The sequence below is a fragment of the Pelophylax lessonae genome (genome assembly GCF_965119305.1).
Source record: "Pelophylax lessonae genome assembly, chromosome: 2".
In the NCBI taxonomy this organism is placed as follows: Eukaryota; Metazoa; Chordata; class Amphibia; order Anura; family Ranidae; genus Pelophylax; species Pelophylax lessonae.
The window spans coordinates 532783044-532802641 of NC_138769.1; the positions used below are offsets into that span (position 1 = coordinate 532783044).

The following is a 19598-nucleotide window of genomic DNA, read 5'->3' on the forward strand; positions in this document are numbered from 1 at the left end:
TTTACCTAAGCAGTACCCATAAACAATTACCCTTTGTCTAGAATTACTACTGAAAAAAAAGCAATGAACTTCCCAACTTGTGGTCCTGAATAAACAGCTAACAGTTGAATATCTTCAGTGTGAGATCATGCAAGGTACTGCTATTTCTTAAAGCTCATTTCACAAAGTTTGGAGGGAGATTTAGGGAATTCAATACTGTGTTGCTCACTTTCCTCCAGAGAGCTTGTACCCGAGGACATACAAGAATCTACCTGCTCCAACTTTCATGGATCTGTGTTTCCTCTCCTTCAACAGAACCCCATCAGTTATCAGATCACCAGCCATCAGGGGGCAGCTTTCACAAGAAGCAAAACCCCACACTTATCAAAAGATGACCACCTCCACACAGATACACAGTTTAGAACAAGGCATGATAAATCAGTTAATGTAAAAAGATAGATCAGCTGCAGGTAGCCTGCTTGCCAACTTGTTACTATGTCCTCTGCTTGCCGTTTCTATTTATTTTTTTAATTGGGTGAAGGGAGGGGGGGTAGCCTCCACGGTACAGGCCCTTTTCAGACAACTATATCTCTTCACCAAAGTCATTTAGTTAACCTCCTTGGTGGTATGATTCTTTCGGATTTTAGGTGCTGAAAGCGGTACCAATAATTTGCATGTAATTCTTAAGAATGAGCAGCCCAAACCAACTATTTACACATGATTCTTTTTTACTGTGCGTTCTTCTTTATACCATCTCGGGTATGATAAAGTTTGAAACACAAAATCATAAATTATAATATAATAAAAAACTATAAATAAGTTAATGTATGTATGTATATATATATATATATATATATATAAATATAAATATATATATATATATATATATATAAATATATGTAAATATATACGTATATATATATATATATATATATATATATATATATATATACACATATCTGCCGCCAGACACCGCCGAGATACATCGCTGGATCCCGGTGACAAGGTAAGTAACCCCGCTTTCAAGATCCAGCGATCTTCCTAGCGGTACCCCGAGTGTGGCTCGGGGTTACCACTTTTGGCTCTGAAATTTTACCCCGAGCCACGCTCGGGAATACCGCTAGGAAGGTTAAAGTATAAGTATGGGCAAAATGTATTTATTTATTTTTTTTAGTTTTGGATAGTGGAGATGGGATAGAACACTTATTATTTGTTTATTGCAGTATGTGCCCCCAGTTAGGGAGATTTGCCCTATCTATTTGTCCTGTTTACCATTACCATTGAAAGTGAGAGTAGAAAACTTCAAATGTTGTGTTGTCCCCAAAAAAAGTAAATGAGAGGAAATTTTCCAATGGGGACACTCGTTCTGGTGACATAAAGAATTCCCTTAATTTACAGAGATTTCCTCCTACTTCCTGTTTTGGCTATGGAACAGGGACTAAAGGTAAATATCCCCAATAGGACATAGATGGCAAAAAATAAACTAACAGGGGTAACCCTCCCTTACTCTATCAAAAAAAAAGAAGTTTTGCCTATAGTTCTACTTTAAGACAGATCTGAATGAAACATACTAATGGGAGATCAGGATGCATTCCTAATGAGATTTCCCCCGATTTACATAAGAAATCAAGTTGGTATTGCATTTTTTTAATAAAATAATTTTAGGCCCAGATGGATAAAAGTGAATAACTGAAAAGGAGACATGATTTTATATATGTGTGTTTATAAATATATAAACATACATAAGTGACGAAATCACTAGATAAATAGCTTAAATATATAGTAGGCCCTCCTAAGGCATACATTAAGGTCCACTGGAGGGCGACTGGCTTTAACAAACAGAAAAACAGACAAATACATTATTTAATAAGGACATATTTTATCATCACTTTAGCAAACCACTGTAAATGGGATCATTAAAGAAGAAAAGGGCTTAGCTTGCCATTTCTTTGGTACTATCATCATTAAAAGTATACAGCATTTTATTACCTTACCTAAAAGCCTTGCATCCTGAATACATAGGCGATAACATAAAAGCATTTTACAATATACAACCATTTACCAAGAGTTTTTTTTTTTTTAAAGTCTATACAGATCACAAGCACTGTGTAAAAGTAGCCATTAAATGTAGGGGATCAAATATGACAACACTAAAGTAAATATTTCCAATTAGTTTTTCTAATTGTATATCTGCAGGTTTCTGCAATCTCATTAATTGTCTGAAAAAGGGTTTTTGCACTTTTATTCAATTCTGCTTTTAACACCTGTATTTGGCCACAGCCAATTTAATTGTTATTTCAGGATTTTTATGCAGGTATAATTACAGTATTAGTATGTTCAGCCTGCTCCTATCAGATGTGAGTGCCAATACCGCATGCTCATGACAATCATGTACAGAATTATTCAGACAAAAGAGTAAGGCTTATTTAAATAAGGAACACTACAACATGCAAAGTTCTGAGACCCATAACAGCCTATTCCCTGACATCCTTCAATATCGAGCTAAACATAGACATGATGGGTGGCTAACTAGGTATACTTTTGTAACTCATCACTGCTCCTGGCATTGCTTTAAATAAGCCAGTATACATTTAATTGTGGAAAAAAGTTGTATATTTATATGCACATGTAGGAGAAACATACTATCTAGAAACTATACACAGAACGTTTCTAATGTAAAGGAAGAAAAAAAACAAAGAATTCCTGCTTTTCATAAAAACATCAAACATAGTGGCATTATCACCCTCATTTTTCTCCTAAAACTCCTGCAAAGAATAATGTTAATTTAATAAGTAGTGGAATGCTAGGGGCAGTGTGGGGAATGATAGGGGCAATTTGTAAATGTAATACATTGTAATTCAGGCATAAAGCTTTGAATCACACAATCCCCTTATAGGGAAATTCCCAAGCACTACAGATAATTGATCTCTCCCTGTATTTACTATTTTAAAATGTAGTTAACATTTGACATATGCAATCTCCTTTGGGTATTGAAATACTATGAAAAATGCCTGTTGAGATGTACTTTATTTGGCTATACTTATCAGGCTATGAGGGAATTAGTATGTGGAAGACAAATCTAAGTAACTGGATGTCTGTGTCTGCTGAGTATAATCTAATGTGGGATTGAGGAGATGGAGACAATTAGTAAAAAAAAAGAAATGGAAATCAGGGATAGATGCAAAATTATCCAAACAATATTGAAACACACATTACAAAATGATAATCCTTACTTGCATGACACCCCATCTAAAAAAATCCTACTATGCAGTTAGAATTATGACAAAATTGTTAGCACTCCTTTGAAATTCCTATGAAACCCAAATTTAACTATATAATGGGATTTTTTAGCCTGAGGGTGTTGTACAAGTACTGTAATGATTTTTAATATGTATTGTGTTTATTTTTTCATAAACTTTGGATATTTTTGCATCTATCCCTGATTACCATTTCTTATTTTTTACTGTTTACTTGGTTTGGGATACTTGCATTTACACACATTAACCTAATACACTTTGGCCGATGTGGAGTTATATCTTTCATTTTAATTGGTGTGTGTTCATATGCAGATAACTAGTTTGGTAGGTGTGCAACTATTTGCCAATTAAATATTATTTTCCCAGTATCCACTTTAGAAACAAGGACTATAGCAATGGACCTAGTACTTATGGTGTATACCTACTTTTTTTTATCAGATATGACTTAATAAAAACATGGGCAATTAAAACATACCTCACCTGGAATCAATTAATTTTCCAAAATACTTGGAAAGTTTACAGGAAAAATAGAACCACAAGAAAACAGCAGAGTCAGCCCTTTCACTGTTGATGAAATTATTTGTGTTAATAAATCCACCCTGACAGACAAATCCCCTGGCCCTGATGGTCTCTCAAATGAGTATTTCAAATGTTTTGCAGATATTCTCTCTCCACACCTATTAGAGGTCTTTACAGAAGTGGCTTCTAAAGCATCATTCCCCGAAGAGATGTTGTCGGCTAACATTATCACCCTGCCCAAATCCCCAGACACTCCAGCCAACTTTAGGCCGATCTCATTACTGAACTCTGATGTAAAAACATATGCTAAACCACTTGCTACACGTCTTCACGATATTCTCCCGTCCTTGATACAGGTTTATCAAGGGCAGACAAGCATCTAATGCCACCAGGCGTATTTTAAATATTGTCCAGATTGCAGAAAAATCACATACGCCCTCTCTGCTCCTATCTATTGTTGCAGAGAAGGTGTGTGATCGAGTTCATTGGGGTTATATGAACCAAGTACTGTTAAAATTTGGATTCTCTGGTCCAATACTATTGGCTATTTTGGCTCTTTATTCCACCCCCTCAGCGAGAGTATTTTCTTCCAACCTCCTTTCCAAGCCCTTCACAATATCTAATGGGACAAGACAGGGATGCCCTCTCTCCCCTTCCATATTTAACTTAGCAATCGAGCCCCTAGCTGAGGCAAATAGATCCCATCCAAATATATCTGGCTTCTGCTTTCTCTCTCATCTACATGTAGTTAATTTCTTTGCAGACAATGTCATTCTTATATTTTCAAATCCATCTATGTCCTTACTACATGTCCACCAAGTCTTATCCTCATTTACTGCTATTTCGTACTACAAAGTAAACTTTTCTAAATTATTGATACTAGATCCAGGCCTTCCTACGAATACCAAACAAAAACAATCTAATGGTTTCCCATATTTCTGGTCAGATAAAGGTCTCTCTTTCTTAGGAATAATTGTGACCTTTCCATCCACTTTTCTCGATGCGAAACCTCATGGATGGGCCTTCAAAATTATGCTTTTATCACAAACTCTTTATGTTTTCAGGACTATACCCATCCCTGTACATTTAAAATATCTACAGTCAATAACATCCAAAATTAAGCAATTTATCTGGCAAAACAAACGTGCCCGTTGTCCTTACACCCACCTCTTTAAACACTAAAAGGTAGGGGGGTTGGGTTTGTAGACATCCAAGTATACTGGACGGCCACACAGCTCACCCAATTAAAGCAGTGGTTCACCACTTCCCTGATAATCTTTGGGTTGATATGGAGTCTTTCCTCCTAAACACCTATGACCTTAGAGCCACACTATTAGCTGATAACTGGATGCAGATTAACATTTCCCTCCTCCCTGATACAATTAAAGCAACATTCATAGTTTGGAGATCTCTAGTTCACTCAGGAGTTTTTAAATCCCATACTACAGTAGTTTTAACCCCACGTTCCTCCCTGGAATCTCTCATTCCCCATCTTTCAGTGAAGCACTGGCAAGCTATGGGCATTAAATGGATAGAGGATTTGTATGTTCACTCTCAACTTAAACCCTTGCAAGATTTACAGATCTCCTATGGAATACCTCCAAATAATTTCTTCACTTAAAGCAACATTTCTAAAACGCCATCCAAAACCCTCTGTGTATGTTCATCCCACAGGTTGGCAGTACCTCACAAATCCCAAACCCACCCCCAAGGGTATCTCAGTATTCTATTCTCTCCTCTATGACAAAAATACATTTTCTAAAAATAATTCTATGTTGAAATGGGAATCAGATCTGCAAAGAACCTATTCTGATGCCCAATGGCAAACAACCATAAAACTCTCCTATAAGGTTACACATTGTATTAACCACTGGGAACTCATCCAAAAAGTAACCTCTCGCTGGTACTTAACTCCAACCCGTTTAGCCAAATTCTCCCCTACCTATTCTTCTCTAAGTTGGAGAGGATGCGGTAACACTGGATCCCTCCTCTATATACTGTGGTCGTGTAAGAGCTTAAAGCGGAGTTCCACCCAAAAGTGGAACTTCTGCTCATTTGCTTCCTCCCCCCTCCGGTGCTACATTTGGCACCTTTCAGGGGGGAGGGAGGAACAGGTACCTGTTTTTGACAGGTACCCTTCCCCACTTCCGGGAGACGGGGCCGTGGTGCTATCCCTTGGAAGTTGGTCCTCCTTCCTCCGCCACTGAGCCAATCCAAATGCGAAGCGCGCTTCACGCATGTGCAGTTGGGGCCCGCCCGCGAAGCCGCAAAGCTTCACTGCCAGGTTCCCTTGCCGGCAATGGCGGTGGCAGCACCCGAGAGCCGATGGAAACATCGGCTGTGGTGCTGAAATTGCTGGACTCCAGGATAGGTAAGTGTCCTAATATTAAAAGTCAGCAGCTACAGTATGTGTAGCTGCTGACTTTTAATTTTTGGAAGGGGAGGCAGGAACACGGCTTTAACGAGTTATTGGAACAAGGTTTTCCAACTCGTATCACAACTTTTTGGAATCCTCACCAAACCAGATCCAGCTCTTGCCCTCCTTTGTATAGGAATATATCATTTTCCCACAGAATTTCGTACCATAATTGCTATTATTCTACTAAGTGCGAAGTCTCTCAATATCAGACTCTGGAGATCAGATCAGGCCCCAAATGTTTCCGACCTGATCAACCATATTAACCTAATATGCGAGTATGAACGCAATCTTGCTGTTAGATTTCATACTTGCCATACCTTTTCCAAATCATGGATTTACTGGAGCCGTTTGTATCCCTCATGACATGATATGTAACGTAATCAAACTTCCTGATGTTTGTTTGATTGTCTATTCTGTACCTATGATGATGTGCACCTCCCTTTACAATTGTTTACGAACTATTACATCTTTGTCCCATATGTTCCTAATGTCTTTCAATACGATTTGTTTTGTATCATTTCAAAACCAATAAAGAACTAATGTTGAAAAAAAAAAAAGAAAAAAGCAGAGTATATGCGTGGTTACTGTGTGTAATGACATTTCCTAAGGCAGTTTATATAGCAAGGTAGGCAGTAAAAGAAATGATGATTGGGTAGCCTAAAATAACCAGATTTAGACCATTTAAATCACAGCAATAAATTATGATTAGGTGATATAGGTTACTACAATTTGCATGTGCTGATGAATACACACTACAAAAAAGGTACACTGGGACAAACAAATGTTAGCTTTGCTAATCTAATAAGCAAGAGATAAATGACAGTTGAAAGTTGATTGACAGTTCTCATTTTATTTTCACCTATCAGTCCTTCGGCTTTAAGATTTGATATACAGCACATCCAGCTATACATATTTGCTGTTTACAGTTATTTCTGGCCTATTTGGCCTGTAAACCTTTAGTAAAAGTTAGCCACTCAGATATAGCTAACAAATGGAGCAAATACTGATGAGACATAAAAGATGATTATCTAATTTGTTTGGAGCTTTCATCCGCAACTAATAATGATTTCATAACATGTACAAGGGAACATCTTGCATTCTGCAAGCAACATTTCTCATAAACGGTGCCAACTCTCTCCAAAATTCATTAATAGGGAATTACATTTGCCCATATTAATTTTCTAATTCCCATTTGCCCAGGTGGCACATGCAATCTTAGCCCATTAGAAGAGATTTTAAATGGGATGATTATATTAATACTTGATATATATATTTCCTAAATCAATGACATATTTGTAGCCATTCTGTGTTTTGTTCTCACTGTGCATGTAATAGTTTCTTACCGCTGAAATTCTGGCTACCATCTAATGTTCATTAAACAATGAAAGAGCCAAGCTATTCATTTACAGTCACATTATTCAGCCTACAGAAAAACAACAATAGATACCCAAGTCCTCATTGACATGTTTTGCATTCATGCTTCTATCCTTTCTTTTATGTTAGATAGCTGAATGCGTGCATTTTCTCTGTGAGGGTTTTCTATGTTATGCTGTTTTTATACTCCGTTACCTAACAATTTAGGTTAACAGAACAATCAATTTGATAGAAAAAAACAACACAATATAGTTCCTAAACATTTGTAGGGGCTGGGTATGATAATATCTTGTGGTCATTTTAAATCTATACTGATGAACCAATAACAAAATAAAAACAAGTTTCCTTGAAGAGGAAGTAAACTTTTTTTTTTTTTTAACTTGTACCTACAGATAAGCCTATAATAATGCTGAAGGTACTGTGAAGGTACTGTGAATATCTCCTAAACTTGCACAGCTTAGGAGATATTCAGAGTGCATGCAGCTGGTGACGTCATTGGCGGCTCCCACGCATGCAGTCGGGAGTGACGTCATTGCTAATCCGGTTACTCACAGCATCAGAGCCAGTGAACCCAGGAGAAACACTGGGGAAGAGGTCAGCCCTCTCAGCAGTGTGCGGGCGCCTCTGAAACAGCTTTGTTCTAAGGTACCGTATTTTCCGGCGTATAAGACGACTGGGCGTATTAGACGACCCCCCTAATTTTCAAGTTAAAACATAGGTTTTGGGCTATACTCACCGTATAAGACTACCCCCCTTCCGAAGCAAGGCAACACCATTGAAAAACATCAGATTTCTCATAGATCTCCAAGGTACCCAAAGTACTGTAATACATGTAATCTCTCGTAATATCTCCAAGGTACCCTAAGTATAAGTATTACCGGTAGATGTAATCTCAAGATGCTGGCTGTGTGGGAATCCTGTATCGGTATACCGTATGTACAGTAGCTTCGGCTACATACAGTATACCGTGCTGAGCCAATCACAGTCAGCGATGTATTCTATTATTGAATGCAAAGCCTGCTCGGATTGGCAGAGTCAGAGAGGCGGGCTGATGTTACTCCGCCAATCCGAGCAGGCTTTGCATTCAATAATAGAATACATTGATCTCCCCGATTGGCTCAGCACGGTATACTGTATGTAGCCGAAGCTACGGTACATACGGTATACCGGTACAGGATTTCCACACAGCCAGCGTCTTGAGAGATTACATCTACTGGTAATACTTATACTTAGGTTACCTTGGAGATATTATACTCGGTGTATAAGACGACCCCCCATTTTTGGGGGATTTTTTTGAGGTTCAAAAGTAGTCTTATACGCCAGAAAATACAGTAAGTATTTCATAATGAGCTGGTATGCGATGCATACTAGCTCATTATGCCTTTGTCTTACAGGTTTTTTTTTTTTATACATCTTCAAGCTTGTCATACATGGATCAAAGTTTGGCTTTTTTAGAAGGGACTGGATGAATTACAATCCATGTTTAGCCTCTGTGGTTGAAAATAAGTGGATCAGCTGATGACATAGGACAAATCATGACAGTCAAAACCAGAAGTGATGTAATACATGTCACTTCCGGATTCTTACTAGCTAAGAGATCAGTGAATGGATGTTTGCTGGTCTGCCTCCCCTCTACCTGGCATTACCTGAGCCTGCAGCTGGGATAGTAAAGCCTGGAAAACATGGTGGGGGTGCATGTCCTGGGGGCCTGTGGTAGCAATCCACTTGCTGTACAGCTGCCAGATCATTTCCATTTTCAAGCTGACAATAGGCTTGTGAAATTTACATGTAATGTGTGTAAAACTGCCAATAGCTGCCATTGTACATTTTACACCAGTGGCAGCAAAAGGATATAACATTGCCCATACAGGCTTTAATGTCCCCTTTCCAGTAGTATATACTCACCCCTTCCTTCACTCACCTGACACTTTATTCAGCCACTGTAAGTGAGGAAAGAAAGTAATTCTAGTCAGAGCTTACACAGAGGTGAGGCTTCTCTTCTTGCAACCATGAGGCAGCATGTGCCAGTCACCTTTGGAACATGGCATGAAGATGGGATCACATGTACCTCCTAACCCAAAAGTTACAGGTATATTCTTTGCTCCAGGGGGGCTGAACAGAGTGGTGGGGGAGTGAAAGCAAAGTGATGCTGATGAGAGGGGCATTAGATCAAATCTGTTTAATTCTGCATAAGGAAACAGAGATTTGTGTTTTTTAATGTCACCCAGCAGCTTATACTGCCATACTACACTTTAATCTGGAACTGTCCCCTGCAGTAAGCTTTTTTGCCACAAGATGTTTGATCTCTTCGCCACAGCAACCTGCAATTAATGTATAATGATTCAGAGAATCACTGAGGACCCCCTCACCCTGAGGAAGATGCAAAAAAGACACTGCACATCATGTGACTGCTCTGAAGATGTCTAGAAAAGGGGTGTATAACAAAATAGCACTAAATACTTCTGGAGTCCAAAGCTGGGCTTTAAGTCAATCCAAACAACATATGGAAAAAACATGATGGATATGGGATTGTTATCATGGGACCAACACAGAAAATGTGACAGCCCTTTACTTTTCATTTGACACCACTAAGAGAAAAAAAAAACTGATTTTTACAACAGTTTACATTATAGTGGTTATATTAAAAAAAACTGTTACTCATGGACATAAAGGTACAATCTAAATGCTGGAATAGTTTTCTTTTCATGGCCATTCTATAAAAGTATTTGGTCAGATCATCTCAAATCTATAGTGTATCAGTGGTTTCTCCTCTGGCAGTCTGTGCTTTATAAATGTATTTTCCCAGTAAAATTTAACAAAGCCTGGATCCTATTAGCTCAAATTATCTAGTAACAATGCCAGCAAGCATCAGGTACGTTAAGAAACGGCTTTCATCATTCCCTGTGGTCTAAGCGTCTTGTTTGCTGCACTTCAGATGATATCTTGCATCTATGAGAAATGATCTCTTAGTGCCCTCTTATTCATTACTGTTTTAAGAAGTATCTAAAGCTCCAACTGTTAGCCTCAGATAATGATACTGACACAAACACACTTTGACTTATTGAACACCCGTATTTCCACTGCGTTTATTACCATATTACAGTACAAAAAGCCCTTCGATGCTAAACAACTGCACCTTACTAGATTTCCAAACCAAAACAAAGAAGAGTCGATAAAACTTGTGTTAAAAAATTAGATTGACTTATAGTAAACCTTTTAAAGGATACCCTAGTGTTCTTAATTATTGGTTGCGTCTTTGTAGCCAATAAAATGTGGGACACTTGAAAAGGATGAGCCAACATTTCTTCTCTTAAACTTATTTCCAGGGGGATTTTGCAGAATGCTATATAAACTGTTTTTATGTTCACTCAATAGATAGAATTAAAAGAGGTTTCTCAGTGATGTAAAGGTCAGGAGGGAAAGGACAAAACAGAATTATCATGAAATCCACAGTCATTAGTTGAGTTTTTGCACACAGACTTTCTATGGAATTATTTCTGCTTTAATTTATAAAATGCAACATTTTATTTTGAAATGTCAAACATTTAAATAGGAAAGGTTATATTAAACAGTAATGCATTTTTATTGCACGTATGCTACTAAAGATGAAAACAATTGATTTCCAATTTACTACTTGCATTTATGTGTGAAGCAAGGGATGTTTTAATGGTGGGAGAGCAGGGCTGTCGTTTTCCTGATGTGTTTGAAAGAAATCTGGCTGTGAGATGCTCTGTGCCGATGACTCATCGGTTACAGTCAAACTTACTGAACTGCAAACCATGAGATGATAACACCTCATATGTACGGTACTGACACCTAGGATTACAAATTTGTGTAATATCTTGGTGGGAGCAAGCATCACATTTATGATTCAATGTGTTAACCCATCCACAGGCATTGCTCAGATGTGTACCTTTTTTTAAAAAATGTACCATAAATATGCATATCTGGAACACCTAAGCCTTAATTTTTATATCTATAAAGAAGGGAATAAAACAAGAAGACATCTCCAGCATTGGCTTATATCCCAAAAAGAAAATAAAAATTGCAAAGATGAACAATATTTTTTCTCAGTTGAGGAAAGTTGGGTGTAGATTTCTGTGGCAGTGTTCTAGTGTTAATAGGCATGGGGGTCATTGGGCCGCATTGGGCAAAAATGATTCCATATCTATGGGTAATATAGCACAAAATAATGAGATCAGTGCATAGAAAAACAGAAAGAAATTTAAAACATGACTTATTTAAATCCAATTATTATTATCTAACCCTGTTTGGACTGATCACAGGAACATTGATGCGCATACTATGGAATTGTAAAAACCTCAATAGGAGGAAAACATTTGAAATCATATCTGAGGTCACTGGTATGCTGGTTCCTCCACTTAGCACTCCTAAATTTAAACATAGAAAGGATTCCAATTCAGTTTCACACAGTCGTCCCTTACAGTTGTGCTCATAAGTTTAAATAACCTGGCAGAATTTATGATTTCTTGGCCATTTTTCAGAGAATATGAATGATAACACAAAAATCTTTTCTTTCACTCATGGTTAGTGTTTGGCTGAAGCCATTTATTATCAATCAACTGTGTTTACTCTTTTCAAATCATAATGACAACAGAAACTACCCAAATGACCCTGATCAAAAGTTTACATACCCTGGTGATTTTGGCCAGATAACATGCACACAAGTTGACACAAAGGGGTTTGAATGGCTATTAAAGGTAACCATCCTCACCTGTGATCATTTTCCTTGTAATTAGTGTGTGTGTGTATAAAAGGTCAATGCGTTTCTGGACACCTGACAGACCCTTGCATCTTTCACCCAGTGCTGCACTGACATTTCTGGATTCTGAGTCATGGGGAAAGCAAAAGAATTGTCAAATGATCTGTGGGAAAAGGTAGTTGAATTGTATAAAACAGGAAAAAGGGATAAAAAAGACATCCAAGGAATTGAGAATGCCAATCAGCAGTGATCAAACTCTAATCAAGAAGTGGAAACTGAGGGGTTCTGTTAAAACCAAACCACGGTCAGGTAGACCAACTAAAATTTCAGCCACAACTGGCGGGAAAATTGTTTGGGATGCAAAGAAAAACCCACAAATAACTTCAGGTGAAATACAGGACTCTCTGAAAACATGTGTTGTGGCTGTTTCAAGATGCACAATTAGAAGGCCCTTGAAGAAAGATGGGCTGCATGGTCGAGTCGCCAGAAGAAAGCCATTACTACGCAAATGCCACAAAGTATCCCACTTACAATACGCCAAACAGCAAAGAGACAAGCCTCAAACCTGCACATGGGATGTACTTGGACATTCCAACATGACGATGATCCTAAACACAAGGCCAAGTTGACCCATCAGTGGCTACAGCAGAATAAAGTGAAGGTTCTGGAGTGGCCATCTCAGTCTCCTGACCTCAAAATCATTGAGCCACTCTGGGGAGATCTCAAACGTGCAGTTCATGCAAGACAGCCCAAGATTTAACAGGAACTGAAGCTTTTTCCAGGAAGAAAGGGCAGCTTTACCATCTGAGAAGATAAAGAGCCTCATCCACAAATACCACAAAAGACTTCAAGCTGTCATTGATGTTAAAGGGGGAAATACACGATATTAGCAACTGGGGTATGTAAACTTTTGATCAGGGTCATTTGGGTAGTTTCTGTTGTCATTATGATTTAAAAAGAGTAAACACAGTTGATTGATAATAAATGGCTTCAGCCAAACACTAAACATGAGTGAAAGAAAAGTTTTTGTGTTATCATTCATATTCTCTGAAAAATGGCCAAGAAATCATAAATTCTGCAAGGGTATGTAAACTTATGAGCACAACTGTCTATCCTGTTAGCCACTAGAATAATGATTAATACTGGAAGCAGCAATTATCACCTAACCCCTCGAAATTGTTAAGCTGGTTAAAACTCACTATGAAAAACTGCTAGCCTTGAGAAGGGATAAATCCACCTTTAAAGCCACCTGGAACCTTGGATTCAGTCAGTAGGACAAACTTGATACTGTGATACTTTGCTATTTCATTTAGTTTCACCATGCTGCATTCCATTGTACTTCTTTTCTTTTTTCTTAATATATTTATAATTGCAGTATCTCACAAAAGTGAGTACACCCCTCACATTTTTGTAAATATTTTATTATATCTTTCCATGTGACAACACTGAAGAAATGACACTTTGCTACAATGTAAAGTAGTGAGTGTACAGCTTGTATAACTGTGTAAATGTGCTGTTCCCTCAAAATAACACAACACCTTCTTTGGAAACCTTGGATTTCCAAGACGCTTCCCCCAGACTTCAATGAAGCTGTTTTACTTTCTTGGTAACATTCCTACACGTCCTATTATATAGTTTCCTTCTACTTTGCATTATTCCCGATAATTGTTCCCACTTCTTTTCTCTATCTTCAACTACTTTTCCTTTCTGGCATTCTTGCCTTCTGTTTTCTTCTCCTTCCCTCTATTTATTTTTATTTTTAATTATTATTTGGTTTCTAGCAATCTTTCGATACAACATTTTACTTCCTCTACTAGATTTGAGTCCTCGTTTATTTTGAACAATTGGATGACTATGTGCCATGCTATATTAGGCTGTTCTCCATATGTTCTATGAGATACTTTTATTAGTCAAGATTTGTAACTTTTTAGAAGATCCTTTATTTGTTGAAGGTTCCCATTACCCGTTCTCCTTCTGGGTCACAGCTTGAACCCATTAGGGGTGACCCATAAGGAGGACACGGAAACGCTATTCCTATTATTGCAACCCCATTGACTTCCACTTCTACATTATTCATTATACTTATTAACTTTTCATTATCGCTCATTGACTCTCTCTATATCTTGTATACCATTTGCCCACTCTATATTTGGATTCTATCTTCTTCACATTTTTGTTGTATTCTTTTTACACTTCTGTTGTATCTATTGTATGTATATAACTCTAATAAAATACTTTGAACAAGAAATAATACAACACACAGTCATTAATGTCTAAACCGCTGACAACAAAAGTGTTACAAGGTCTCAGGTGTGAATGGGGAGCAGGTGTGTTCAATTTGGTGTTATCACTCTCATACTGGTCACTGGAAGTTCAACATGGCACCTCATGGCAAAGAACTCTTTGAGGATCTGAAAAAAAAATTGTTGCTCTACATAAAGATGGCCTAGGCTATAAGAAGAATGCCAAGACCCTGAAACTGAGCTCTAGCAAGATGGCCAAGACCATACAGCAGTTTAACAGGACAGGTTCCACTCAGAACAGGCCTCGCCATGGTCGACCGAAGCAGTTGAAAGTATGCGCTCAGCGTCATATCCGGAGTTTGTTTTTGGGAAATAGACATATGAGTGCTGCCAGGCCAGCATTGCTGCAGAGGTTGAAGGGGTGGGGGTCAGCCTGTCAGGGCTCAGTCCATACCCCACACACTGCATCAAATTGGTCTGCATGGCTGACATCCCAGAAGGATGCCTCTTCTAAAGATGATGCAGAAGAAAGCCTGCAAACAGTTTTCTGAAGACAAGCAGACTAAGGACATGGATTACTGGAACCATGTCCTGTGGTCTGATGAGACCAAGATAAACGTATTTGGTTCAGATGGTGTCAAGCGTGTGGTGCGGCAACCAGAAGAGGAGTACAAAGACAAGTGTGTCTTGCCTACAGTCAAACATGCTGGTGAGAGTGTCATAGTCTGGGACTGCATGAGTGCTGTCGGCACTCGGGAGCTACAGTTCATTGAGGGAAGCATGAATGCCAACATATACTGTGACATACTGAAGCAGAGCATGATCCCCTCCCTTCAGGGACTGGGCTGCAGGGCAGTATTCCAACATAACGACCCCTAACACACCTCCAAGATGGCCACTGCCTTGCTAAAGAAGCTGAGGGTAAAGGTGATGGACTGGCCAAGCATGTCTCTAGACCTATTGAGCATCTGTGGGGCATCCTCAAATGGAATTTGGAGGAGCGCAATGTCTCCAGAATCCACCAGCTCCGTGATGTTGTCACGGAGGAGTGGAAAAGGACTCTAGTGGCAACCTGCGAAGCTCTGGTGAACTCCATGCCCAAGAGGGTTAAGGAAGTGCTGGAAGATAATGGTGGCCACAGAAAATATTGCCACTTTGGGCCCAATCTGGACATTTTCGCTTAGGGGTGTACTCACTTTTGTTGCCAGCGGTTTAGACATTAATGGCTGTGTGTTGAGTTATTTTGAGGGGACAGCAAATGTACGCTTGTTATACAAGCTGTACACTCACTACTTTACATTGTAGCAAAGTGTCATCTCTTCAGTGTTGTCACAGGAAAAGGTATAATAAAATATTTACAAAAATGTGAGGGGTGTACTCACTTTTGTGAGATACTGCATGTCATGTTTTGCCTTTTTGGCATTTTTTGTATTTACTTTATGCGAACACTTAATAAAAAAATATATAATGATAAAAAAACAATATGTATTGCCCTGAGATATTGTCTGAATAATGTTTGATCACATATAGTTAATACATATAAAACCTAATCGAAAAACATCTAGTCTATTAAAGCACTGTGTGCTAAAAGCAACTGGCATTAATTTATAAATAAAATACTGTTTTCACTTTTCATCTTTTTATCTTATCTGGTGGGTGTTGCAATTTGTTATGTCTGATGATTTTTGCGCAGTGGTGTTTTAAACAACATTTTTTTGGGGAAAAAATACACTTTCATGATTTTTACTGCACACAATATAATTCCCAATTTTGAGTAAAATATAAAAGATGATGATATGCCAAGTAAATAAATACCAAACATGTAACTCTTCAAAACTGCACATGCCAGTGGCTTCTTCTGCCGCGTGTAAAAGTGATCCAGCGTCTAATTAGCTACTGGAACTGCTTTTACGAAAAACAGCATCGCTGGCTGTAAAAAACAAAACCAGGATGATGCCTGTAGCTGCAAGCATCATCCCAGTATAGCCACTTTAGGTTGCTGATGTACGTGTATGTGAGCTGGTTTAAAGTTGATTTTACCAGAAGTGCCTGAACAAGCACTTTATACCATGATAACTAAACATTTAATGATAAAATGTGCTAAAAATGTACTTTTAAATTAACTTTAAAAAGGGTTAAAGCTTAAATGTGATTTTTTGTTATCAAGTTTACATTACTTTAACCTCTTTACGACCGCCCGCCGCAGGTGTACTGCGGCAGGCAGCCGCTCCAGCGCAAATTGCTGTACATGTACGGCAGTCGCGAGCAGTGGGCAGGCAGCTCTGATTGCCGCCTGACACCCGCGATTGTTCCCCACTGAGAGAGAAAAACGGTCGGCTGTTGAAAACACAGATGACCGTTCTTCTCCCTGGAATGATCATAGAGCCCCTGTGATCCCTCTATATAGGATTACAGGTCTGTATGGTCATTCCACAAGCCATGCCCCCCCCCACAGTTAGAATCACTCCCCTAGGCTCACATTTAACCCCTTGATCATCCACAATATTAACCCCTTCTCTGCCAGTGTCATTATTACAGTAACAGTGCATATTTTTAGCACTGATTACTGTAGTAATGTCACTGGTCCCCCCAAAAGTGTCAAAAATGTAAGTAAAGGGTCCAATCTGTCCGCCGCAATGTCGCAGTCCCACAGAAAATCACAGATCGCCGCCATTATTAGTGAAAAAAAAAAAACAATAAAAATTACATAAATCTTTCCCGTAGTAGACGCAATACCTTTTGCGCAAACCAATCAAAATACCCTTATTTTGATTTTTTTTACCAAAAATATGTAGCAGAAAACAAATTGGCCTAAAATGTTAAAAATATTGATTTTTTTTTTTTTAAATGTTATATAGCATGTGAAAAATATAGATTTTTTTCAGAATTGTCGCTATTTTTTTGTGTATAGCACAAAAAATAAAAATTGCACAGGTGATCAAATACCACCAAAAGAAAGCTCTATTTATTGGAAAAAAAGGACGTAAATTTTGTTTAGGTACAGTGTCGCATGATCGCGCAATTGTCAGTTAAAATCATGCAGTGCCAAGTTGAAAAAAGTGGCCTGGTCTTTAACCACTTGCCGGCCGGTCACGTTGACTGTACTGCGTCAAAATGGCTCGATTCCGTCCAGCGACGTAGACCTACCGCCGCAATTTCGCAGTCCCGCAAAAAAAAAAATCACAGATCGTCGTCAAATGACAGAAATCTTTCCCTTAGTTAGTAAACGCAATAACTTTTGCGCAAACCAATCAAAATACGCTTATTGTGATTTTTTTACCAAACATAGGTAGCAGAAAACAAATTGGCCAAAAATTTAAAAAAAATTATTTTTTTTACATTTTTTCGGGGGAATTTCATATAAAAAAATGTGAAAAATATTATTTTTTCAAAATAAATGCTCTTTTTTTGTTTATAGCGCAAAAAGTAAAAATCGCACAGGTGATCAAATACCACAAAAAGAAAGCTCTGTTTGTGGGAAAAAAAGGACGTAAATTTCGTTTGGGTACGGCGTCGCACGACCGCGCAATTGTCAGTTAAAGTCGCACAGCGCCGAATCGCAAAAAGTGGCCTGGACGTAAGACAGCAAAATCCTCCAGTGGTAAAGTGGTTAAGTGGGCAAATCTTTCCAGTCTTAAAGTGGTTAAGTTCTTCATGACCTCCAATAACTTTAATGAGCCAGCCCTTCTAATACCAGAGTGGGGATCTGCACATATTTTATGGTCTATTCACATTTGTGTGAACACCTCAGTGCATGTGCCCATTCAAATCCTTTCTACTCCTCCTATAACCAGGTTGTCACAGGAAGAAGTGGCAAACAGGTGTCGATTGTCATAAAGAAATAACATTTTTAAACAGCCCTAGTCACAAAAGCAAAAAGCATACCTTTAGTCATGAAATAGTTAAGACTAAATTGAAGAACATATCCTACTCAGTTGCTTTGCATAGCGCTTGGCAAGTGCCAGTATGCACTGCAGGAGTGCTGCGCATACGGTTCAGTGAACCCGAAAGTCAGCAGGTGGGAGAGCTGTTCTAGCACCTCTTCAAGCTGAGCTACGCAACATGAGTAGCATGCGGGATTCAGGCGCTGTTCAAAAACTCGTGTTCACCCAGCCTTTTTCTGTGAAGTTTCTGACAAACTGCATTGTGCATTGTAAAGCAGAGTGATGATAAAGGGATAGCAAAAATATTTAGTATACCTGTTGCAAAAAAACAACAAACTCTCAATAATCCTTATAATTAAATGTGAACTAAGCCAATAATGTTATTCAATTATTTAATTTCTTGGTTACTTGGTTTGCTTTAAACTGCAGGGATAAAGCTAAATAGACATTTGAAATACATACCTGTATATGAGAGCTGTTTTGAATGCAAAATAATTCCAATTTCTGTACATCCACCCGACATAAGTACATCTACCAGGCATCAAAAGGCAGGTTGGTAACATTTCTCAACTATAGTTAACCACTTCAGCCCCAGAAGATTTTACCCACTTCCTGACCAGGCCCTATTTTGCGATTCGGCACTGCGTTATTTAATGGACAATTGCGCAGTTGTGCGACGCTGTACCCAAACAAAATTTACGCCCTTTTTTTCCCACAAATAGAGCTTTCTTTTGGTGGTATTTAAACACCTGTGCGATTTTTATTTTTTGTGCTATAAACAAAAAAAGAGTGACAATTTTGAAAAAAACGATATTTTTCACATTCTGCTATATGACATTCCAAAAAAAAAAAAAAAAAAAATGTAAAATCTAAATTTTTTAACATTTTAGGCCAATTTGTTTTCTGCTACATATTTTTGGTAAAAAAAAATCGCAATAAGCGTATTTTGATTGGTTTGCGCGAAAGTTATTGCGTCTACTAACTACGGGAAAGATTTATGTAAATTTTATTGTTTTTTTTTTTTTTACTAGTAATGGCGGCGATCTGTGATTTTTTGTGGGACTGCGACATTGCGGCGGACAGATCGGACCCCTGACTGACATTTTTGACACTTTTTGGGGTACCAGTGACATTACTACAGTAATCAGTGCTAAAAATATGCACTGTTACTGTAATAATGCCATTGGCAGGGAAGGGGTT

General features: G+C 38.3%; 1 protein-coding gene across 5 annotated transcripts in view; it reads right to left on the reverse strand.

Annotated features, from left to right (window-relative positions):
• Nucleotides 1-19598, reverse strand: part of PCDH17 (protocadherin 17) — a 294022-nt gene that overhangs the window by 123950 nt on the left and 150474 nt on the right. The gene's annotated exons all lie outside the window — the stretch shown is intronic.